Below are 26,949 nucleotides of genomic sequence, written 5' to 3'. Positions count from 1 at the left end.
TAGATCATTTACCCAGGTTACTTTCAGTTGCTTTATTTCCACGTACAACATTACCTGAAGTTGAAAAGCTGACTTTAATCCCTGAAGCCGTCTGGATACTGGGCTATAAAAAGAATAACACAAAGTCTACTAGAGCAGTCACGTCAGTCTCGGCACAATGCAAGGCAGGAGCAAGGGTCATAGATCAGCTGCCAGAGCTCCTCATCCTGCAGTGGCTGCAAACTGGAAGAATGCTCCCACTGTCACAAAAGCTGCTGCTCTTTCCTGGTTCAGATAAAACACCGATATAGCAATGGGGAATTACAGACAGTTTGGATGCAAGAAAATTGTTTCAGACTTTTTCAGGACTAGGTTGACCATCTCAGTCACCTATTGTAGACTGCCAGAAAACAAAGATTAGACAAAGTGACAGATACATTCCTATGGGCTTAAAAGTTGCTATTATTTCCTTTGTAACTGTCTGCTGCACAAGAAGTGAGATTTGAATGTCAATCTGTATCCTTTCTGCCTCACACATCATCACCAGTAACCCTGAAGAAGTATTTTGCAAAGGTCGCCTTTGCAGCCTTTTCAGATGTTTCCGCTACCACTTATGTTATTCCCTAGATATCCCCAGCAGAAAGGGGAATTACGTAGTGATAAAAATTTTCTGCACAGGTAAAGCTGCAAAGGGAAGAGTTAGGGCTGGTAAAGATGACAATTGTCAGTGTAGCTTACGGAGAAATGTGGGGTCTTACTTTGTTATGCCTCTAGGTAAAAATGGTGCAACCTGCAATTTAGTGCTTAAGATACAGGCAGAAAGAAACAAATTATGCTGATTCTCTCTTAGCCATTTCATGTGCCTTGACCCCTGCAAGAGTTAGCAGGAGCTTCGTACTGTCTGTTAAGTTAGCTAGAATAACTTCAATAAAGAGAAAGAGGAGTAACAGAAAGGCTCTCCTGTAAAGTCTCTTTGTAACCAAAACTGAACAAGGCGACCATAATCCAACATGCACTGAACGTGCCAGGGAACTCCTGCGGAGATCTCCCACTGGTCCGGGCTGAGTTTAAACTCATTTAAAGGATGCAAACTGCATTTCTCAGGGCTAAGCCTAAAGACAAATAAGGGTGCAGTGCCCTAGCATTGTGCCCTTTATGCCTAGGATGAGAGGAGAGTTATTTCTGGCACTGATGCAACGCGTGCTGAAATCGGTCACCGATGCTCACGTGGGATGCGGCAGTTCCGCAGACGCAGTTGCTGGCGAGGGCCCGGGGCTGCTCAGGCTGTTCGGTGCAGATGGACATCCTCTATGAAATCACAAGCTACATTTTTAGCTTGACTTTGCAAACTGCTGTGAATCTGGCATGGGCCGGGGGAAGTGAGCTTGCCCGGGAAATGGCGGTTGACGTTGCTGTCAACCTCGCAGAACATATTTGCATTTGGGAGTGGAGCTTACTGGAGGGGATTTTTTTAGTGGCCCGCTGTGATTTTGGCTGAGTGGCCTCCCACCCCCTCTTCGCTGCTACCTCGCTGCTCTGAAACACAACGGAGGTTTGTTCTTTGTCAAACTCCATTGTACTCATTCCTCAGCTTCCCCAGCTTTGGTGCATTACTGACACTTAATACCAGTACTTCATATACCTGTGTTGTATGTAAAGTAAAATTGAGTTTTCATTCGCTGTCATATCCCTGTTAAGGAACTGTGACATGAATGAGGAACTCAAAAATACGCTTTACTCCTGAGGGCCATATGAACTTCATTTTTGCTTCTACTGTACAATATACTCTACACAAATAATGTACATTTGCTCATTTTCTATGTACTCTCTGGGCAACGCATGTCTTAAAGACCCTTTCGTCATGCAAGATAAAACAGGTGAAAACCAAAAGCCATTCTCCACTTCTTCAATGCAGCTGTGCCCCATGTGTATATTCTGCTTTGAGGGAGCTGTAAAAATTGGTAGCGGTAATAGTGCAGACACATAGTCCTGGACTCTAACCACCCTTTTCCTGATGCTGAACTTGCTCACCAACTTTGCTGACTTATTGGTTTTGGTTAACAGTTCAAACAACCTCACAGAGAAATTTTGAAAATCCATCAAAACCCCTGAACAACTAAGGTGAAGCAGGACTAAACAACAACATGGAAAAGCAAAGCACCTCCCCAGCCTCCAGTACAGAATAAAAACAAGAGCATACATGATGGTGTAGCCTTCACAATGTGAATGAACTAGCAAGGGAGTTTTGAAAAATACTAGGAATAGTATAGGAAATAGGGAATAAAAGAAATCAGAAGAAATACAAGAAAGAAAAAATAAATATGCAACTTGTGGAATCGTAAAGAAAATACTTTAAGTCTTTACTTCATGTAGTTTCGTTTTTATTGGTTTGCAGCCATACCACAGCCAATTTAGAGAAACCAGCACACAAGGCACTAACATTACTGTGACCAAGAAATGCAATTTACTCTGTGCTAAAGTCCACAAATTACGATATTCATTTCTGGATTTGTGCCAAAAACATACCGCCAGGCTCAAACCAGAAGGTGTTCCAAGGTCCTGAACGTTACAAACTATCAGTATGAGAAATGCCTTAACACCTGAAAGCTTCCCAGCTCTTCACTGGCGAGTAATCCTTTAGTTCATGAGATGGAATTCAAAATTAATCATTTGGGTGAAAATATCATCTTGCTCATTTTCCACTTCACTTCTTATATACTTTTAGCCACAATCAACCAAGAGATAGCTAGGTTTCGAAATCAATTCATATGTTCTTACCTACTTGGACTTCATACTCTGTGCTATTCAGACTTCTGCCAGGGGTAACATGTCAATGACGTTAAAGTCAATGTCAAAACTTCCATTGACCTTAACGCTGGCAGAATTTCAACCTAACTAAACCTTTTTTGGAAACCCATCCACACTGCTGCACAAGACTAACCTCTGTGCCCACAATGCTCAGATTTCCTGCACATATGAAACATATTTTCTAATCCCTGGCCTTTCCAGTTTTTGTTTTTGGTTTTTTTTTTTTTAAAGGTTGCATACATTTTTTCCCTTATGCAGTCGAAAGCATTAGTAGGAGAAAGAAAAAAAAAAAAAAAAAAAGCGCAGTATTTCTTGCTAGTAGCAATCAGGATGTATGAGCACAGAATAATCTGACCTCCTTTGCAGCATCCCATCAAAAACCAACCAGCCACAGCACATGGGCTGCACAGAAACAGTCACAACAGGTATTTGTTTGGAGGAACTAGGGATTATTAACTGCAAGGGTTTTGTTGGTTGCCTCTTGACATACAGTCACTTCACATCCTTTCAAAAAGCTGTTGACTCTAAGTTTTGCCCTTGGTCCCTACTCTGTCTCATCTTGATATGGTACTTAGATTGGAGGTATTACCTGAAGTTTCACCCAAAAGGGATTGCAAGATATGATCTGAAAAAAAGGATTAGCCCTACTTAACTGTGTGTGACTATACAGCTAAATCTAATTATGCATCCCACAGGGAAAAATAAAGTACAATTCAGTTGTAGACAAAGATAAAAAGATAGAGGCAATGCAGAAAAGCATAGCAAAATAGCATAATCATTCAAGCTACCCCATGAGAGCAACCTCTCATGCTTTTGTCAGACTCTTCTTGGATCTGCTGCTTAGAGCAGTTTGCAAGAGCTGGACAAAATACCCTATGGACTGAAAAACCATGTCAGAAATGTAAAAACAAAGAGAGAACAAGAGAGCCAGAAATCCAAAGTTACTACTGGCTGAACATGCAAAACAAGTGTAAAATTATTTTTTGTGTCAGAAAAGCTGATCCGTTAGTCACTGAAAAAAACTTAGCTAATTCGTAAGACTCAGTAACACTGAAACAAATAGAATGACTAAACTTATATTAATATACGCAACTAAAAATAATGATAAAATATTTCAAGCTATTGAAAATGTCAACCAAAAAGTTAAGAAAAACCATCTACTGTTTATCAACAGGTTCCAACTGTCAAGCTTCTCCTTGGCTAAAACTGAATTTGATGTTTTCTTCAACGATTTATCTTGATGATTTCTTTAGATATACACAACCCAACCAAGCTGTAACACCATCTCAAACAGTGTGAAGACATAAAGAGCTCTAAGGAGAGGAAACAACTGCTCTAAGCAGTGGCAATGGGTGACCCAAGGCAGAGGGTGTCAGCAGAGTGAGAAATCCTTTTATGATACAGAGCTGCTATAGTTTACATGGCTGTTGAAAAAAAACACCATGATTTTCAGTAGCTGTGAAGAGACAGAGGACAGGTGAACAGGTAGTGGTCCAAGGTCTCCTAGAGGATATCTCCCATTTGGATTGCAGCAGGTTAGATCATTCCCTCACCTGTGTCACCAAACTATCCCCATGATTGTATTTTTGTTAAATCATCTACCTGCCACAGAAGCAAGTTCAAAAGAACGTGATTTTTATTTTGAACCATCAGTATTTTATTCTTTTCTGTGCACCTGTGTTCTTTGGTACTCTACGTGGGTACCTTTCATAAGGGCAACAGGAGATGACTGAACCTCCTCTGCATTCCCTCCTTGCAGTAAAGCCATGCTGACAACTCTTAACTTTTTAAGTCATCTCAAATGCACAAGGTCAAAAAATAAATCCTCTCTCACTGTGACTGGGACTTCTTGCTAAATCAGCATTACTCCAAGACATAAAGTGCAGTTGAGTTTTTAAACATTGTCCTTAGGCTGTTTGTCTCCTCTGAATTCCTGTTGAATATTGATTTTGGATTTAAAGGTCCAGCTGCCCACCTCACCAGGTTGCCCTGGTGTATACAAACTTTGACTAATTAATGGATTATTTTAAATGCGCAGATACCTCAAGGACTAAAGAACGTGGACAACATGAACTTTTCTTCTCTTGTTTTATACCACAAGGTGTTAGATCAAACTATACCTTTACAGAAATACAGGCTTGTCCTTCAAGATATAACCACCACCCAGATTTTCATGTGTACTTCTTTCTTCAGACAGATCTAAGGCAAATCTGCCTAGTCTTGGTTATAATCAATCTTAAAATACCAGAAAAATCACTCAATATTAAACTTGAGACCACGTGTTAGCTTTTGAGACATTCATAACTCTAGCAGACCTTATATTAAGCAAATGGAATTAATTTTGTAGATGTTATCTGGATTCATCTCTCCACAGGTGAGCTACCATCTAGGCAGGTTTAATGGACAATTCCTCAGGCTGCCCTAGCAATTACTTCTGTGCTGACCTGGAAGGATCATTAATATTAGTAAGTCGAGAGGCAATTCAATTTCCACTCTGGCTCAGCCCTAAGCTTCTTCTAAGTAGATGCTGTCAACTGTGTCAAATTATATACGATGCCTAGGTGATGTGGAAGAGTATTAGGAACAGAGCTAGGAATGACAAACTCAATTCACAAAGTTTTCAGCCTGAACTGGAATAGTGGCCTAAGATACCAACAGGCCAAAACCATTTGGCATGGGAAAACTCTAACAACCACCCAAACTATTTTTTGGAGGGGTAAGATGCTATGGGAAGAGCAAAACCAGGTATGGATTAGCCCAGGGCAATAAGAGAAGAGCTCCTTTATAGAATTGCATATTAAGAGATTTAAATGCATCCATGGAAAAAAAAAAAAAGGCTTAATAGCAGAACTTTGAAGAAGCCCAGCTGACAAATGCAAACAGGGTTACACAATATACCCAGTGCACCAAAGGTACAAAGCTTTGATCCTCAGCCCCACAACCGCAGCGAAAAACAATTAAGATAGTTCGGATCCAATTCAGCTGGTAACCTTTTCACAGTCATGAAAAAATCCCCCCAAAACCATAAGTTCTCTCAACACCCTGGTTACAACCTGTAAACCGGGATAAATCTGAACAACCATCTCCCCCACTTCATTATCCTCTGATTCATTTGAAAGAAAACAACATATCAGGAAAGCTCTTCCCCTTTACTTTCTATCTAATAAAGGGAAAATTAGACATTTATGTACAGATAGAAGCTGCTGCTTCCTCTCTTTAAAAGCCCCTTTACCGCTTTTGGCAAGCCTCGTCCTCACCTTTGTCTTTGCTCACTATCGCGATACAACCGTCCCACCTGGTGCCAGCCCTGGTTTTGCCAGCAGAATTCCCATGGTGCACGTAGGCGTGATAGTGCCACGGCATTTTAACTCTTCTTGGGGAGAAGAAGGAGCGAGAAAAGATCACGCACCTCCCCAAAGGAGCTGAGCGCTTTCACACAAACACATACCTTTCTGCTTGTTTTCAGGTAATATGGAAAGCTTTATAACCGATGTTCTTTTAAATTAGATGCCTTGGAGTTTTGTTATTTAAAAATAAATAAACAAATAAATAAACAAATAAATAAATGAAAACCCCTTGCTCTTCAGTGTTAGGAACAAGCAAATAAACAATCAATCTTTAAAAAATACACAAACACTTTCATTGTCATCAACATGCAGCGATTTACCCTCCCCCAAAAGATCAGAATGAACTCATTTAAAAATGAAGATACTTTGCATTATATATCATGAAATATTAGTCAATCAGATATAGTCATTCATTTGTATGCAATTTTTCTTATCAAAACATGCATATAACTCACAGGAATTCCAGTTGTGCAAATGCTCACTGAAAAAAAATTAAATCAAAACAAATACACACATACGTACACACACACATACACGCATATTCTGAGCCAAAATGAAAAGCATGCATGGTCAGGGTTTAAGCATCATTTAAGCCAAAATAATTGCTAGATTATTAAAAAGAAAGCAGCCTGGCAACTATTTGAAGCAGTTTTTATTCATGCTTTTATTTGATTCTTCTCAATTTTCCTTTCCTTTATACTCGTTTGTAGCAAACATGCTGAAAACCATCTCTATTGTTTAAAAAAGCAGAAGAGAAAAAACAGAAGCATCCATGCTCTGGGTGCCAAAGCGTTATTTTCTTGGAGCAGAAAAAAAAAAATACAATTTAAAAGCTTTTCTATATTTAAAACAGATATCGTGCAGAAATTTGATCTCAATATTAATGACATGCAATCTCCAAGGAGACATATTCTAATTTAAAAAAAAAAAAAAGTCATTTTCAGTAATCGGTGCAAATGCCTTTTTTTTTTTTTTTTTCTCTCCTCCTTGCTGTCAGACTAATGGTATCTTAAACCCTGCATGCTGCAGTGCTTCGCCTGTGCTCTGCATCGGCTGTGAGAGAAGAAGCTACCTGAGAGTTTTCACAGTGCCATCTCATATCCATGTCTGCCTGGCTACCCTGCGTGCTTATAGCTTTTTTTTCTCTCCCCCTTAATTCTTAATGGAAATCCTAGGAAATTTAGTCCATCCTCTGAAATCAATACTGGTGACAGGCGCACTCCCTGCCTCCGCGGGAGACGAGGATGATAAATTGCCTGCGCATCAGCCCGGCCTATCAGTGCCCGGCGCACGGGCGGCGGCGGCGGCGGCGGCGGGGAGGAGGAGGAGGAGAGGAGAGGGCGCCCGCCGACACGTGCCGCCGCCAAGCCAATGGCCGCGCCCGGCGGCGCGCAGCGGGATGGTCGCCCCGCAGCCGGGATGGTCGCCCCGCAGCCGGGATGGTCGCCCCGCAGCCCGGATCGCCGCCGCCGGGACCCGCGCTGCGCTGCGCTGCGGAGCTGGGGCGGAACGGAACGGGCACCGCAACGGGCACCGCCCCGCCGCGGTGGGGAGGGGAGGGAGGGGAGGGAGCGCGGATCCCCGAGCTGGCGCAGGGGGTTGGGGCGGAGGCGCGGGGGGGAGCTTTGGTCTCTCGTCATTTCAGTGGGGGGGGCTCCCGTTAGGCGGGGCCGTGACACCGACGCGGAACACCTCAGTAGCTTAACCTAAGGCTATAAAAGTTGAGGTCTGCATACCGAGCCTGAGGTCACCCACCAAACCCCTCAAAATGGAAGCGTTCACCTTCATTTCAAATTCTCCCCCCCACCCCGCTGAGCGCTGCACGGGCACCTCGTATGGGACAGGCGAACACGCCCGCAGCGCTGGCCTGGCGAGGGAAGCGAGGAGGCAAGGCGCAGCTGGGCTGCCAGATGGAAGCCCTGTCCGTACCCCACATCTGCGATCACTGATCGCCAGGTCGGTGACCCAGCGCTGCAAGGCGAGCGAGGTGCTGGGAGCAACTTGACGGAGAAGGCAGCCCGTGAAAACACTTCGGTCAAGCTAGTCAACAAACCCAAAAATCTCCAACTGTGATGTCTATTCAACAGACAACTTTTAAAAAAAATACAATTTTATTTTGATTTCCCTTAGTGAGGGGTTTTCCTTTTTTTTTTTTTCCTTAACCATTTTAGCAAATTCCAACCATTGCAAGAATTAAAAGTTACCAAGCGCCCACCTTACTCTCCTGTAGAGCTTTCCCAGAAGCCCTCAAAACTACTTTGAATAATGGATGTCTACACTAAGGACAAAGACGAGTGAGATACGAAAAAGTCGGGTGAAATTAACTTTGCTGTACCCTTCACAGGAGCTCAGAGACGATAAGGTTGCCCTGACGTGCCTTTCCCTCTCGCATCCCTTTTAGTGGCGGTGTGTGTTGCGTTTCTAAAGGCATTTTGAACTTGCAATAGCATTGGACAAACCACACATCTGCATGGACGTTACTGCGAGTGGCCACATCACATGGCAGTAAAGCAAAGCTAATGCTATGTCTTGATATACTTCATCATGGAAAATAAGTTGAGATGGATTAATAATATCTTCTCTGTACGAGAAACATCTCCCTTCTCTAAACACAGAGCCAGGTTTGACCCTAAGGTGTATGGCTCAGTATATTTGGTAGACTTGCATAGTAGTGCCTAAATTTTTAATATTCAGTTATTAAATTATAAGCATGTGTAATAGGTGTCTGCAGGTTTTTTTTCCTGATGAACTGAAGAATAACAACCCAGCTAGACAGCAGCAAGGCTGCTTGCTGGACATGAGTACTGTCTGCATACATTCATTTGGCTGTAATTCAGTCAAAATAAATATAGTTAATGATGAAAGAAATGCCAGGTGGCTTGTTGGAAGCGGTGTTACTGTTTGTTAAATGTCCGTGCTATGTGGTGCTAATTAGAGAAAAGTCATTGCCCTGAGTCTCTTACACCTGCCTTGTGGCAGAACCTGACTCTTGACCCTGAGAATGGCAGCCTTCAAGACAACATGCAAGTGGATGGCGCAGAAAGCACTACACTCACTTGTTCTACACATCTTTTCCTAAGTTTACTTTCTTCTAATGTGGGCCAGCAAAATTAAGAGGTACCCTGGAGCTGGACATTATATTTTGATAGCTCCCACAGTTGTAAATCTCTCAGTGTTTCCACTCAGAGCAACTCTTGGCCCTCCGAGGAGCACCCTAGAAATCCCAAGATCTTGACTCTGCACCCTTCCCCTTTGTGAAGATGGCAGAGGACACCATCAAGCCATAACTGCATGTTTGCTTGTGCAGTGTTTTGCTGCAGGGGTAACAATGGTCAAGCCTTCCAGCCTTTTTTGCCCATCCCTTCTCAGGGACCAGGGTAGAGGACAGCAAGGGCAATGCTGATGGTTTGCAGCTGTGCCTCAACCTCCCTTCTGGCATCAGCATCAGTTTCCCTGGGTTGCCTGACAATAACCCCTGTCAAGGCTGTGTCCTCAATGAACGGAGTTCATCTGGGGGACAAAACAAATAAGAAAACCACTCCTGTTTTCATTAAGAAAACTATCTAAATGAGAATACTAAATACCATTTCAAGCAGTCCAAACAATGGGGTCCTTTCACATTCACTAAGTCAAACTTTCATTAACCCCAGCATGCGCCTTCCTGAAAGACAGGACTAAATTATCTACAATATTTTGCTTGAGGCAGTATTTTTCGGTAGTGTGATTCTACAATAATACCATTAACAGTAATGGACTGTCATATGTCTCATGTGCTGTTATTCAGGGGACAAATGTAGCAATGGTATGGAGGAGGGATGGCAGATCCTGACTCCTCTCAAATGCTGAGCAGATGTCTGTGAGGATGGGATGCTGTTTGGGAAGCCTTGCCTTGAAGTGCCAGGAGAAACGCTACAGAGCACAGCTTGCTATGAGCTATGCTAGGTCAGAAAGGTGTAATGTACAGATTCTGGGTGCCCAACAAAAAATAGCTCGTAATGGAATTCCTTCTGTTGGAGAATATCCCTGCATCTAACCATGTTCAGGGTTTTTTTTGCTTTTCATGGAGATGCAGCTGTATGTGTATCATGTGACATGCTATGGTGCAATACGGAGATACAGTAGACAATGTGGTTAGGATTGATTTTACTCAAAGGATGTGAAGACACTGTAAGCATTATGGGCTTAGCAAGGCAAAGCTGTTAGAAATGCATCTGACTTTACACTTAAGTACTTGTGAGTTTACATTTAAATAAATTCCTCAGTGCTTTGTTGAATCAAGGCCAAATATACAAAAAATAACACTAAATGCAAAAAAGTGATGAACCTGAATTTGCTTGAGTACACACTCTCAAGCTGTACAGAGAGTTTTGCTGAATGTATATATTTTGCAAAATACATATAAAATATTGCGTAAAAACCTGCTTGTCAATGCAGTGATGGATAGGAAATGAGTAGTATAGCATATATTTAATAGCAAGGGACATTGTGGTAAATATCACAAAGACAAATCTATATAGTTACTAAAAATGCTGAAACAGCATTACGCTTGAAAAACCTACACAAAAAATGACATAAAGTCCAATGTACACAACCAAGAACAGAAGAAGCCAAACTTGAGATTTGATTTAAATCTAAATATGTTACATATTTCATTAACTAGACAAGAACTGTATAGACATATCATCATTAAAATCCTCGCTACTGCACAGAACAGGCAGTTAAAATTATTGTAATTTATCTAGGAAAAATATCTAACCAAGAGCAAAAAAATATCATCCCCGCCCCCCCTTTTTTTTTTGCAGATACCTTTTTAGCAAAAAAATTTCCATCTACAATTCAGACAGAGGTGGAAGCCTTAAGTTCTTACACTTCAACAGAAGGGCAGGCACAAATGAAGCAGTTTGAGATGAGAGTGAGACCTTTCACATACTTTAATTTCTGCATGAACAAATAACGTACTTAAACCTTGTGTGATGAAAACCCAAGAGCATTTGATAGTTTGCAGGAGCTTATCAATAAGTGTCTATACATGCGTCCATATCCACATCCTGGATAGCCACTTCACAGGCTAAAATACATTACCCACTACTTCTAATGCTCTTAATGAACGTGAAAGTTATGTGAGTTTTAAATATAAACTTCTATGTGTCCTTAGGGATTAAACTGGCATTTCAGCTTGAAAGTCACATATTTCTTAGACTCAGGTGGGCCTCCGCTGACACCCAGTCATCTGCAAAACCCCAAATATTGTCCTTGGGAAACGGATTTAACAACTTTGAGGCATATGTGGATTTGCAGTCTACAGTGAGTTTTAATTTCATAATTACTCATACACAAATTAATTCCTATCCGGAGAGAGCTGGTATTAAGGAGGTAGCCTTATTCTTTTCACAGGAGAACTGGGACAGAATTTGGGATGTCGTTCCCTGTGACATCTTCTTTGCTTTCCCCCAGAGACTTCTGCAAGACTCCACTCTCCTAAACTACCAAACTCTGGGAAAGAAATGTCAATGTCAACACTTTCTGTCATCTTTGTGACACTTAGTGTACTGTGCACCTGTGACAAAATTACCCCCTTCTGGCAGGAAGTCTGTAATCTCTTTCCTGGAGATCTGAACTTTCCCATCACGCTGTCAGCCAAACTGCGCCCATCAGGCCGGCTTGCAGATACCTCTGTTCCCATGGATCGTAAGAAAACAAGCTCGACAGTGATGAAAATCTTTAAGAGAACTGCCTTCCACTGCTCGAAAGGTCAAGATCCTCCTCCTCCTCCTTTAAGCAAATGGAAGCAGAAAAACTGTCTCCGGAAGAAATTACCCTCTCAAGAAGCTATAATTTAGATCAATCCTACCTGTTTGGAACTAACAGCTGCCATCAGGCTTTAGTCCCAAAGCCTGTACTGCCAAGAAACAGATGAAATGTACTCTTTTTGCCGGGCACACGTATATATTCATTCTATGTTTCCTATTACCTCGTACTTGTTATTCCCTACCTTTTCTCTAGTCTTTCCAAATCCTTCTACACCTGGTTAATCAATGCAGTCATAATAATACACAGGGAAAACTTGATGATATGCAGCTATTATGCTAATTATATAGGGCACATTTATTTTGTCTCAATTGTCTCCATAAATTTCATTTCTTACCCTTGCAAATATTAACACTACCTGATTGCTCACACCTATCTGGTTTAGTCATAAGTACTCATGGCTTTTCCTAGGGTGGAGGGGACAAATTACATGGGAAGATACATAGATACAGATTTAGGAAGGATGAAGAAGTCAGCTACTTGTATTGAAATGTTTCCAAGGATAATTAAAAGTAAACAACTGCAAACCTTAGCATTTTTGAAATGGCAAAATTAAACATCATTGGAAGCATGTTTAAAGCTGAACACCTGTAGAAGAAAGAGAAAGAAATTTTGCTCCTAGACCGATCCTATCTACAAAAGCAGATACAAAGAAACAGTGTATGATACCCTTCGGGGGGCGGGGGAATCAAAGACCAGATGAGACAAACTCAGTGCAGCATTCTGAAATTTTGGAGGTATCATGCCCACGCTTTGCTAATTAAAAATAATCCAGAATGACAAGGTCCACTTATTCACAATGATCCATTTCACCCCTACAGCTACACAAAGACACCAGGTGTTACAGGCAGATCGTATTCACCCTTGCTATCCTGTGCTGGCTAGAAAGGGTTTTCCCCCCCTTTTTCAATCTAGGACGTATTAAGGCTGCCTTAACTTGCACCTGGCTGTCCGCTGCCTAAAAGACTTGTAAAGACATCATCTGCCTTGATTTCTGTGCCGACTGCGCCTTTGTAATGGTCACAAAGTCCTAAATAAACTAGCTTTTTCTTCCCCATAGGGGATTCTCATGGGCCCGCCTGCTTCTTTTGTAGAGGGGTAAGGGAAGCACAGCACAATAATGGACCAAATCTCTTTGATTTGTTATTTTAAACCAACACCCAGTGATTTTACAGGTGCTATTCTCATTTCAGTGGATGTCAGTTCAGGCCCTGGGTTTATTAGACAACCTGAATTATCTCCAGAGGCTCAGAAGGGTAGATGAGCCCCTGGACTTCGGATGAGGAGGGGGGAAGGGTCGAGCTTGGCACAGCTGAGGCAGAAGCAAACTTCTAAATTGCATAAAGGTTTTCTCCTCCTGCCAATAGCAACAGGATCCAAAGGAGAGGGGAGAAAGAGCTCCAGCGCCTCCAGGAACACACCAATAAGGTGTGTTTTCCTTTGCACAAGAAGATGCACAAGAAGTTGTAACAGGGTGAAAACAGAAGTTGGGGAGGGGAAACCAGGAGACAAAGCCCCACATCTGCCTTTTGTTCTGTGCTCTTCAGCATGTCTGAGATCACGTTTTCTTCCCCCAAATAAGAACAATCAAAATAAAGAAAAAAAGTCTTTGTGTTCTTTCCTTCTGGGCACATAATGCACATCTGTGTGCGCACAAATAAACTGGGAACAACTGCAGACGAGGGTGTTCTGTAAACAATAAAGCTATTTATACCATTTCAGACCTTTATCAACATTCAATACTTAAATGTTTCAATATGATTGTGTATTTCAAAAATTATTTGATTCAAAGTGATTCTCTCATCAGCTTTGGCAGGGTCAGGAAAGACTTTACCCCCTTGTGTCAGCCTCCTGTATGGATAACAGAGGCAACTGCCTACATGAAAATGTATACAGGATGATGAAATGCATACCATAAGACATAAACCTGTTGTACCAGATCGATAGGGGAGCAGAAAGAAACGTGAAGTCTTGGCTTCCATCATATTTTCCCCAGATGTGACTTTGCCCTGCTCCATCAGAGCCATTTTTAGCAGCTGGGGAATTCTTGTTGCAATTTCAACATTTACAAAACAGTTTAAATCTAAAACTAACAGAGCAGAGAATGTAATATACTGGGTTTGACTGATCTGGATCTTCGGGTTTCTAAAACCTTGTTGGTTGAGAGAAGATTGCCATGAGTATATTATTTCTTCTACCTCAAAATCATACCTTTTCAGATACACCCACATAGCTTAGAAATAGATGCGCAAATGCATTAATTTTTGGCCTTGCTACATTTTTGCAGAGTGGGAGTATAAGGACAAAAAAAATACATGAGAATGTGAAATCTTCCTTCTAAATTAAAGGTTTCATATCCTAATAAATAATTTCTTTGGCTGTTAGTAAACGCTTCCATTATCCCCTAAGGTGGAGAAGCCTGCAGAGACTGGGTGTCTACTGCTGCCTCTTTAATCAGAAACCTGTTTTGACTGTTCTGTCAGGTAAACAGCAGAGCCTGGGCCATGTCTCTTTTCTGTGCTCTGCGGAAAAATAAAGCAGCTATTGAATAACTACACAGACACCCACAAAAGCACACGCAATGTAATGTTGGCTGTTCACCCACCACAGTGCTTCCCTGTGTGAAAATAGGGTGGTTTTCCCATGCCCGCAGCGATGCTAAGGGCTCCCTTGAGCCTGTGGGTTGGGTTTTTATGGGAAGGATGATTGACGTGGATAACAGAGTCAAGCAGCAGCAGCAGCTGAAGGTAGCTGAGCCTCCTGTAAGCTGACAAGGATGGAAACACTGAGAGAGAAACCTTCAAATGAAGAGCTAATTAATGGGTGCAGTTGTGTGCCAGTTATCAGGAAGGCTCTAATTACAGGCCTAGAGGAAGACCGCAAAACTAATGAAGGATTTCACATTTAGCGGAGAATATCTTGCTCTGACATCAACCTCCCGGTGACGGGAGATGGAGGAGACTGATGGGCTGACAAGGCTACTTGCATCTACAAAGCACAGGGCTGTCACCTGCCTCTCTGCCAGTAGCCAGGTTTTAAAGGAAAGGGTTTTTACCATAGAGGAAAACCAGGCAAACTAGAAGAGCCAAGCAAACTACACCACAGTCAAATCAATCCACAGGCAAAATCAAAAGCAATGGGAACTGCTTAATTTCTGAATGAGAAACTCATATTCTCTAGAAGGGCATAACAGAACAGGAAACTGAGCCCTTGATACTTGGACAGCTCTAACAAAACAAAACAAAACAAAAGCCTCAACAAAAAAAGGAATTTGAGTACTTCATGAGAATTACATGATTTTCACACTTTAATTAAATTACTGCTTTGGCTCAGCCATTTTGCCATGGGCAAGAACCATGCAGAGTTTTATTGAGGAGTATTAGTTGTTTTTTGTTTGAAGTTCATAGTATTTAAAGAAAGAGATTAGGAAAAAAAAAATAAGACCGGCATGCAGAGCCCATAGAAATTCATGCAAAGACTTTTGTGAATCATGGAAGAGGCATTAAAGGGCTGGTGAGAAACCCTGGTCCTTCTGAAATCAACACCAATTCTGCTGATTTCTGTTGATTTCAATCCTTATTTTTCAAAACATCCCGAAGTCTGTCCTCTGCTTTCATACCTCTTTGGGAAACAGAGTCACCTACAAGCATAAGTGAGAAGTCCTCTTGCAAGCACTGTTGCCATCACCCTGCCATTTAACACTAAGGAAGGAGGGGAGGATGTCAGCACTACTCTCCTCCTAGGCAAGGCTTGTAGATTTGTAGATCTGCATCCTTAAAAATTTCACACACATCTTTAAGATAAGTGCTGTTAGAGAACTGGTTTGAAGGTGGAATACATACTATGCATCATTTTTAGGGAAGACCAGAGGTAACGTGACATGTTCAACCAGTATGGAGGCATGTGATGCAAGTGGAAAGGTTTCACTACCTACTGGTGTTCACCATTTTTCAAGCTAAAACTCTGACACACTATTCATATTCATTTCTATTGGTACATACCTAGTTAAAATACAAATTAGCCATAATTTTCATTTCATTATGACATGAAAAATCAAAAACATATTGCTCATCATGATGTTATTCTTCCAGTGCATATGCAGGGTATTTCAGAAAAAAATTAGAGTTGTATTTTTTGGCTGATTATCTGTCAAACAGTCTGCTTGTGCAGGTCACAGTTCTGTAAGCAGTCAAATAAGCTCATGATGAGAAACTGGAAATTACAATACTCATGTACAAGGCCACACACAAGCATGTATGCCCCTACATGTTGGAAACACCCTATTTGTTTTCTGCTTTGTTTACTATCAACTCTTCTTATTTCTCTTTCATGCTAAGAGACGAGTAATTAGAAGTCTGCTAATCAATAGACCATTTTATTATCCAGTGCAGCTCTGAATAATCCTCATAATTTAACTAGCTTCTCAGTAGGCCAGCAGGGAATACGTGGGGAAAACAAAGAATTTGACAAATACCAAGGGCTAGTCAGTACAAAGCAGCTTTCAAGAAAATAAAAAAGCTACCAGAGATTAGTTTTAAGTAGTAAAATCAAAACAAGCAAAATGCAAATCTGTTTTTTCTTCTTTTCTTTGCAGTAAAATTCATGGCTGCTTTGCCCTAGCTCAGCCCCAGAGGTCAGGCACGCTCTGACTGCTGGAGGTGGCACCTCCTCCTGTGCCAGGCGTAGCTCCTTGGCCACAGGAGGGTTTTTTGCACATAGTGAAGGAAAGGAGTACGTTATCCTCCCTCAGGGCTCCCCGCCAGGTTTAGGTTTCTGTGCTGAAGCCTTGTGAAGAGAAGCCACAGCACAGCTATGCTGGACCAGCAGCATCCTTGAGCAGCAAAGCCAGGTACTCTCCAGGCTCCATTAGAGTGCCCTTCTTTATACCACTGAAGAACTGGATTTAGCACTAAACTCTAACAGTAAAGAAGCAGGGATATACTTTCTGCCACAATATTCGTATATTCACAGATTACAAAAACAGACAGTTCATCTGCTCAGACCCCCCCCCCCATCTATATTTTTTTAAAACAATATAATTCAATCCAATTTATTTCATTAATAACATTATTTCTAAATGTTTACTTCGTGCAAAATTTGGTTGGAAAATCTCTGGGTCCTGCCATCTGGCCTAACATTTATTTCTTTGTTGAGTCTTTTTTAGTTATTTTTTGCCAGACGCCATGACAGGTCATTCTTGTTTTGATCCATCTCTCAGGAGGACCATTTCCTCTGAGCAGGAGAGGTTCGACCAGAGACCCCCCCAAGAGTGATCTTACAGGAAGGCAGAGCTGGGGGAGACCTCCTGGTTCAACAGGGCTAGCCCCTTATCATCACCAGCACTGGACCCTTTTATCAGCTGATCACACCAGTTCACTTTTGACTGTTATTCCTACTGGAACACCACTCTCTTGATACCTGCTTTTTATTCCCAGCCTAAGTTTATCAGTAGCCAGTTTATCTCCATTTTCTCTCATGTCACTTCAATCCTTTAGCATAAATAGTCCTCTCCCGTCTCTGGTTCATTTATTTTCACTTCTAGTTATTGTTTTGCTGTGTTAAAACAAGATATGTTGTTTTAGAAGATGAAAATGTGAACAAATCACATCAGATGAGCAAGGATGTGAACTCACAACAGTTCTTATGCTCTACAGTAACTACCTTAATGTCATGCTTTTTCGAAGTACGCTGGGATAAAGACACACACATTTCCAGTGGATAAAGAGCTCCACATAAAGCTGAGGTGACTGGCTGATGTAGCTATACACTTTTATTTCTCTTGTAGGATAGGACTGTCACCAGTTCTCTCTCCCCTGATAGGGGCCGGCAGTACATTTGCCTTTTCCATGGCCACAACACTCCGGCTTACTCATCCTGTTGTCATTTAGCACATCGCAAGCTTTTACTTCTCATTCATTTCTAACTGATGAGCAATTAACTTTTAGCTGAATATCTTGTTATTCTTAAGTATGTGATTTTGTACTTGATACTAATGAATTCATGTGTCTGCTCCTACCCTAGGCCGTAGGGTCATTCAGCTTGAAACACTCATTTTCTCCATATTGACGATGCCTCCTTTCTTTATGTCATGCCTAATCAGCACACCTCCAATTTTTGAGCTACTCCTGGGCTACATTTTTACTGCTGTTCATTAAAGTTAGTGAGTCTCAAGAAAGAGGCGAGACTTGCAATCAACCAGCTCATCAACTAGGAACAAAATACTGGTTTTCTGTTCATGGCAGGTTGCATCTAAAGTCCTGGTTTCATCTTATGGCTATCTACAGCCTTTATCCTGAATCAGAATTTGGAAGAAGGTCATACCTACTGATTTATAAAGACAACAAGAGCTACAAGAACAGTCAGGCAGAATGGTAACAAAAAAAGAAGAGAGGAAGAAGAGGTCAAAATAATCTGCAACAGTACTGCCCACGCCCCCAGAAGGAAGAAGGATAAATGTCACAGTCTCTGTAAAGAAAAGGAAATATTTTGAGCCATACCTTTATTATGACCCACAGTGGTACGTCTTGTTGACGTATAAAATTGCTCCTAATAGCAAAACACATCCTCAGTAAACTGACCAACTCTTTATTTTTTCTGCATTTTCAACAGAATAATTGATAAATAGCGCAGAAGCCAAGAAGAAATAACATGTATGACATCACAGTCATACTTTATCAGAAAGATTAAGCAAAGTTTTAAGCTGTGCAAAACCCTCGTGTTCATTCTTTGCAGACTGGTGAATTCCATCTGTTAAGAATGAATTTCCAGTTGGCACACAGAAAATGACTGCACTGTTGTATAAGTATCTCCACTAAGCTTTGTCATTTATTTCTGTAATTAAAACCATTTTGAGAAAGAAGTAGTCAGTTCAAGCAAATTACATGTTACAATAAAACAATTCTAATAACAATACAGAAGTTATTAATGAATACTCAATTCTATATAGGAAAGTATTAACTGGAGTAGCTCCTGAACAGGATTATTGCTATTTTTGGGCTTTTAAATGTGTTTTCTGAACAGTATATGGCAGTTACATTTGCATAATAATCATAAATCCAATCCAGAAATGTAATTTTATTTTTCTGAATAACCAGTCTGTTAATTTATCAAGGGCTCTGAACATCTGAAATGGTGGAACAGAGGATAAGATAATGATATGCCTTTTTCATGGGATTTAGTAACTAGAAACAAGCAAGGAACTGAAGGATGAAATTTTTAAAACTGCTTTTATTGATTGTAAAAACACAGTTTACAGTTTCTTAGATCTGTCTGCATAGTATTTGCCAGCCTCTCCTCACCTCTCCAATCCCAAGAAAAGCAGCAAAGAAATAATAACTGTTCCTATTCTGATTAATTGTTTAGAAAATACAAAAATTTTATAACTCCCAGAGCCTTTCCTAACAAACTGTACTGTGGCTAAAAGCCTACTGGCAAATCACTACTTACAGATGACTTTAACGTGCTCACACAAAGAGCCAGAAAAGCAACTTCTGAGTAAGAGGTTTTGCTTTTGTACATGTAGGTATTTGCAAATTCTTTATCTTTCCTTTCTTGCTTTCAGGGGAGCCATTTCTTCTTATTAAAGACCGCTGCTGCCCAGGTACCTTTAGAGGAGGTAACTCAACCAACCAACCCCACAGCCATAGGAACACCAAGCTCCAAGAGGACCATGCAACTCAGTCAAGATGCTCTGGAGATATTCAGCAGTTTGCCTCAGGACAAGACCTGCAGTAAGATGAGGCAATGGTGCAGCCCACTTTGGTCAGAAAACTTCTTCCCATAATTTCATCAAGCTCAATGAATAAGACAGCACTAAGGATCATGACCTCATACATTTGTGGGAGTTTTGACCTTTCAAACAGAAGGTGATCATTCCTAGATCATTTATCCTCTGACAAGGACAGGATATGAAGATAAAGCCCATCATATGATAAAATGATCATGCCCTTCTTAACATTCAGAAATCTTCTGTTAGGAAAGGGATATATAAACACACGGTACTGTCACTGTTGTTTATTACATGAAAACCTGTAACTTCTGCTACAAAATAATGTTCTTTTAAAAGCACTTCACACAACATTCACAAATGAAAGAGCAAAAGTCCCTGATAGCTGGACCATGGGAAAAGTGTGATACAAGAGCCACTGTTAAACAGTAAGCTCCTGAGCAGTAAGACGAGGTATTTGAGAAGGTATGTAGCTTGCAAATGTGTGTGCGGTTAAACATCTTGAAACTAACATCACTCTCCTCACATTTCCACCTACTGCTTTGGTCTCCAAAGAAATTCCTGTCACCAGAGCCTTCAAAATAGGCTTATCTCAACGTAAGAAGCAAAAGAAAGATAGTTTTATAGTGACACAGATGCCTGTGTTCATGCATTTCTTCCTCTTACAGGTGGTGTCTTCTCATGAACACTTTTACAGCTGACACCCAAGAAATACATACCTCAACCAATTATATTCCCAGTGTTGAAGTTTGACACGTGTAACACATTCTTTGCTACAAAGAAGAAAGCACCTTTCTCACAGGCTACTACTACACCTTGCTTCGTAAAAACAACACTGTATTTTTATTTCATGGTAGTCCAGTGCTGCGACTGAGTGACTGAGCGGTGACTCAATAGTTTAAAATTAGTTGGCCCATCCCAAACCTGAGGCATGTCATTCTGCAGCAAGAAATGGTACCCGATGCCTTTCCTTCTCTCCATAATTAGAAGCCTTCAGGGTTTATTTTTTTGTTTAAAACAAACAACACCTCCCCAAAACAAAAACTCTAAGCAATTCTCATTCCTCTATGACAGGTGACTAACTCACAAGAAAATTCATATAAAGCCCTAACTTTACAGTGAGACAAAGAACAGTGATTCTTTTAAATAAGTTAATATTTTATGGTTGCTTTGACTCAAAAGCTTTTAGACTCCTCTGTTCGCAACCCCTTTCTTTCTCCCTTTCTCCATTATTTTTTTAACAGTCTAAAAGAAATAAAGGCAAACAAAGGAGAGAAGGAAACAAAGAGTTTACATAATTTTTGGCAAAAATGACACTGCAGATGAAAAATCCACTGAAAGCAGAAATACATGGACAAATACAAAAGAGATCAGGTTCCATATAAATGCACTTTCACATGAAAAATGCTCATCAAGCCTCTCTGAGGTCTTTTCTCCCCTTTCCTGGTGATCACAGAAGGGCTCACCAAATCAACAACCTAACTAGACTGGACTCTTAGCCTGCGGGAGTGGATTAGCACGAGGTGAACCGAGACATCCATTGGGACCAGCATAGATTTCACTCTTAGGTTGCCAATATGGACTTGCTCATGAGACACACATTCTGCACAAAGCAATAAAGCCTCCTTCTGCACCCACACTTGTGTGTCCCATATAAATGTCCATTAAAAAAGACAGCTACTTGTGGCATTGACAGGAGCACCCCATTTCTATATATGCTGACTTAGAAGATTTTTCCTGAAAGTTTCACTGCTGATATCAGTCACCTCAGTGTTCCCAGGAAGGAAAAAATAAGGCTGTTATTACTGCAAGAGAACAACAGAGCCATCGGGAATTAACAGATGCAAGGACTCTGCTAAAGTTCAATGAGAAATGGCAACTTGAGAAATGTTGTTGCTTCAGAAAAAAAATATGGAGAATAGGTTTTGAGGGAGAAAGATAATAATGATTAAATAGGCTAAATAAAAGGAAGGAAGGATGCAGACAGTAATCAACCAGAATTTTTCAGTAGAGGAACAAATCTAGAAGTATGTAATTAATTACGGAAAATAGGACAGTTAATGAAAAATACAAAGGAAACACATATGGAAAAATTAAGAAACTCTGTTTTGTGGGTGAGAGTGAACACAGAGAAAGACAACAATGTCAGATATAGTATGCTACTAAAGCTTTTTATTTCCCCATGTCCCTTTGCTTTTCGAACTCTTGCAAAACATTACCTCATCTGTTGATGTTTTTTTTATCCCTAGTGTGCAAACTCACTTTTCTCATCTTTGTCTTTTCCACTGCAGACAACAAAACTCTTATCTAGCCACAGTACCATTACAGAGAGACAATGTCATGCACAGCTGACTGTGTCTTCAAGTACATTTGTTTGCATTTGCTAAATACATTTTGAATGTGTTCACCCACCTCTTCATAGCAGAAGCTCAGGGAGTTGAAACATCGAGAAACGTCTGTTTTGAAATCAGTCCCAGATATGCACACGCCCTACATTTCTAGAGAGAGTTTTAAGTAATCAGAGGAAAATGGATGTGCTACATATTGTTTAATCAGTGGATAATGCAAAAGCATCAAATATATTTTTAAAAAGTATTTTCTATCATCTCTGTAGCTCCTAACCTGCAATTCTTTTGAAGAAGAGAAGCTTCAGAAAATAAATTGTTTCAGCATAAAAAACTTCACTAAAATCCTGAGTAAATTGGCTTATTTACTTACATATATTCTTCATAACGTATATTTTTCTCCAAATAATACATTTACGCTGATTAAAAATGCTTTACTTTTAAACTGTTGCAGCTTACTTCTGTTTCTGAAGTTTGAAGGATGTTCTAATGGAGTCAATCCTCTTCATTGTTTTAAAACAATCTGCACCTTCAACACTGTAAGCAGGGATGTATTTACAGCTCTGCTTCCCAAAAAACTGTTTTGGCAGAGTATAGTACAAAAGATGATCACAGAAGTACACTTGTGATCCGAGGTCTGGCATTGAGCTACTTCAGCCTGAATCAGGATCAAATGCAAATTTCATAGCCTTCCCACTAATACAGATCTTCAACCAAAGAACAGCCCATTTGTGATTTATGCCACTGCTTCTTTCACTGCTGAACCTCTCCCACATGTCCTCATCACTTTAGGATACTGCCCTTCAAATTTGCTTTATAATGTGTCTTGTGCATTTCATAAATCAAGGCTGAACTCTTCACTTCTGTGCATTACTCCTGAAAATAACCTCACACATCTTCTGAAGTACGATTCATTCACTTGATGAAATGCTAAGATTTTTCCTTAATGTGTCCTGCTCAAATTCATAATTATAGCACATATCCCATTAAATGTTCCATGTAATAATTAGATGATAATAACTTGATGATTCCACTGAATAAGGCAGAGAATGAGATCTGTGTGAAATCTCCTCTTTCTGGAGCATGGTCACAGGGCTGGAATCTGACTATTTACATATAAATTCAGCAAATTCAATGAAGTCACAAAGCTACATTATACCATCAGGAGGAAATTCTGAGTAACGCTTCGGTGACGGGAGGTTCAGACACAATGCAGGAAAAACAGCCTCTGCTGCGGAGACTTGTTGAAACAACTCAGATGCAGCTTAACTTCATGTCTGGTTCAACGGGGAAAACCCTAAGTTAAGGTACCTAGAGAACTCTGCTACCCAAATTTCAGAGCAAAATTAATTTAGGTGATTAGAAGCTTTTGCCAAGTAGAGGGGCTCTGGACTACTTTTTAATTTTTTTTTTTGTCTAAAATCCATTTTTAGATGTTTGAGGCCTCTATGGCCCTTGCCCTATATCCCTTAAAGCATGCTGTGAGCTTGCATGGTTTTTAGCAAGTTTTAAGAGGATCTGCATTGGCTTGTCAAACTTTGCTGTTTACAAAAGCAAACCAAATAATTTTTAAAATTATTAGGAGTTTAAGCAGGACTTATTTGAGTGCAAATAAAAAAAATATAATAATGCTCCATATAGAAAATACCTTATGCATTGAGGGTAGAGGGGATGGAAGAGATTAAGAAAAGGCAAACCAGTGCACAAATAACTTCTATGTATAGATCCCATCTAATATAGGAATATGATACCCAAAGATTATATAGACATTATTCGACCAAATTTAATTTGCAAATCAGTTTTGTTTTGTTTCAGTGGTGCCCCAGAAGACTGCAAGCTGGAACACCGTATTTGTATTGAATTTTACAGGACGTTTCAAAACCTATTGGAAGGTTATCATTTTCTAGTAAATTATACAGTGAACTTTTTGTAATGCTTAAGCCAGTAATACTTAGGCTAGGTATTTTTCAAATAGTGCAGCATGTTTTTAATTTAGGAAAATGTATGCATAGGATTTGCAGAACAATCTAAATTATTCTGCACTTGCCAAGATTTCAGGAGTCACGTCTATTATTGTAATAATTTTCCCACAGAGTCCTTGCTTCATGTCTACACACAAATAGCCCCTGAAATGTCAAAGAATACAGAAGTCAGGTGGTTGCTTGTTGACCTGTGAGACTACAAGTTGCCAGACTCTCATGGCAAGAACAACTGCAAGGCCAGATGACAATCAAATTCCACTCTTAATTACTTCTGCCGCAGAGCCTAAATATATGCCCAGCTTGTGCTGAAATCATGTTGTGCTACAGCTAGCTGATATGTGTCAAGGGACTGTGTCCTTTATTCCCTACCAGTATTCAGAGGTATCAACAAGGATAAATTCAGTATGGGGATTGTAGCAGGTGCTGAGACCTCACTTGATATATGTACATATGCATGTCAACCTAGATAATATACTTGGGCATGGTAGGCAAAAAAGAACATAAATCACTGTCAAGACAGGCTGCTGTACTCCCTGGAAGAGAGTCATGGTGCTTTACTGCTTTACTGAATCCAGGTGCCATTTTTTTCCAAATGAGATTTTGATTAAGAATTATTATGTTGGAAAGTCTTTTAACCCCAAGCCCTCATCCTTTTGACTGCCAGTTCAAAACACATGTTCTAAGTAATAAAGTAACCTCACAGAGATTACAACCATGCAGGCATTAACTAAATCCAGCTTGAAATGAACACAAGAAGCCAATGGTATTTGTCAATATGATTCTGTCATGAAGTCAGGCTACATTTTCTCTGCAACTGTAATTTTTACTCTGTTGGCCACTTACATATTTGCTATAAAGAAACATGCATACTTTTTCTTTCATTAGGCTAAAGGTTGAAAATCATTTTGAAGTATAAACAGCATCAGACAGCAAAAATGCTAAAGGGTAGAGAGGTCCAGAAGGTGTAACTTAGACTGATATTATTTTTCAAAGATAGAAGAATGAATTTCTCCTAAGTGCCTGGTGCTGGAATCTTAGCTTTTAAAAATAGACCATTAGACACAAAAATAAAATGACAACTACTTCTGTGAGCTGCATTCTTTCTCAGGATCAGTGTTCTGCCTGGTTTTGCCACCCTTACACGTGAATACATAATTTGCAAACAAATCAGAATCTGCTGACAAAATGAGCTATACAGTTCCAACATATAAAATTTTACAGAACCGATACCTTAACATGTCTCTCAAAACTGAAGAATACACTGCACAACATACACAAATCACTGAGTCACTCCAAAATTGTAAGCAGGGAGAGCTTTATATAGTAGCAATCCTATACAACCATTCAAGAAAGGCAATCATAACTGTACTGTGCCTTATTTTCTAAGACCAAATGAAGCATTGCTTCTTTTCGTATCACTCAAATTGGCCATTTTCTTTCACACCTTCATGTTCTATTATTTGTGTCACTCCAGCTAGAATTGCAAGATTTATTTAAGAAAAATACTTTATCAATCGTGAAACACAAAGCGTAGTCCAATCTCACAGTACATACGCTTTGAATAATGTTTGACACCTCATCTTACTTACAGAAGCATAAGAACTGGTAGCCTGAATTAGGGACGTTAGTGGTAGCTATTAAACATTAAGAGCCCTTTTCCCTATACATTCTCATCTTTTTCATTTTCTGTTTCATTTTCAGTGTTATTTTATTGCATTATTTTATAATGGGAAGACAATCACAAGAATCTGTCTATGATATAGTGCTCCTTCTCATATCAATAGAGAACATGAGTGAAGCATTTCAGGCCAGTAACAGTCTTCCCAAACTTCCACCACGAAAACCTCTCAGTTAAAAAGTGGAAAGTACTGTTTTCTTCAAGTTTGAGTTTACTTGAAAAAACCTCTGTCTCAAACAATCCTGCTTCCATCCCATTTACTTCATGTTGAGGCTAAAACTGAACCCACGTGGTTGCTATTTAAGGGATTACAGAGAATACTAGCCGGAGGCTACTTGAAGAGAAAAGAAAAACAAACAAACCTCAAAATCCCAAATGGATTTTTATTTTAGGTGTTCCCAAGGCCTTTTAAGCATTACTGACACAGAAGCATAAAAATGACATCTCTTTCCCAGTTGAGGGACAGGGAACTCTAAAGTGAGGTCTTTCCTTTGTGTATGATTGGCAATGGAGAACATCTGCGCTCCTGCACTACTTGTGGGACTACAGACCTCGTGGCTAGCGGTTCATGCGGATGGGCTACAGGGCACCTTTGCTCACCTGCTGACCCAGCCATAGCATCAACACATTGATGTCTTTGTTTCCAAGAGCCATCTCTCTGGTATCTCCAGAACTCAAAATCTCATTGCTGGTTGTGAACAAGGATGCTTCCCTTTAAGGGGGACTTTTATTACATATTACTAGGAAAAAATACTCTAAGTCCTGTGCTCTGTGAAGGTAACTCTTCTCATACATGTGGGATAAAAAGAAACTATTTGAGAGGCAAAGCACATGACAGAGACAAGATCATTCATTAGCTGGGTTTATGCATTGGGGTAGTAGCTACCACCTAGGAGAAGTACGGTGCACTGTTACGGGTCCAATGAGGAGTAACTGTGAAGAGCTAAAGATGCACAGAAATGAAAAGGTTTAGCAGCTGGGGGCAGGAGAAAGATGGTGAGGCAAATTGAAGGGTTCATGTTTCAGCTTTCTGTACAATTAGCAGGCCTCTCTGTGCACTAATATTAATATTTTTGGAGAAAGTTTCTATTTTAACATTGGTTGGCAGCAATGCTAGAAAAAAAAATTAAGGAACACTTGGGCTTTGACCCTACACTTGAATCTCATGAGCTTAACTAGTAAAGGATATAAATTGAATGACTGTCAAGCCTCTATACCACAGGACAGGAGTTTCTAAAAGCATCTATGAAGCCTGACACAGCTGATTAGAAGAACA

The 26,949-nt window shown here is 40.3% G+C and overlaps 1 protein-coding gene across 23 annotated transcripts in view; it reads right to left on the bottom strand.

The window, feature by feature from the left end:
* Positions 1 to 26,949, bottom strand: part of NRXN1 (neurexin 1) — a gene marked incomplete at its 5' end in the record, with an annotated part of 720,955 nt that overhangs the window by 49,354 nt on the left and 644,652 nt on the right. The window lies entirely within an intron of this gene.

This window comes from Platalea leucorodia (genome assembly GCF_965183815.1).
Source record: "Platalea leucorodia genome assembly, chromosome: 3".
NCBI lineage: Eukaryota > Metazoa > Chordata > Aves > Pelecaniformes > Threskiornithidae > Platalea > Platalea leucorodia.
The sequence above is the reverse complement of the archived record's forward strand: the minus strand, read 5'-3'. Positions and strand labels throughout refer to the sequence as shown.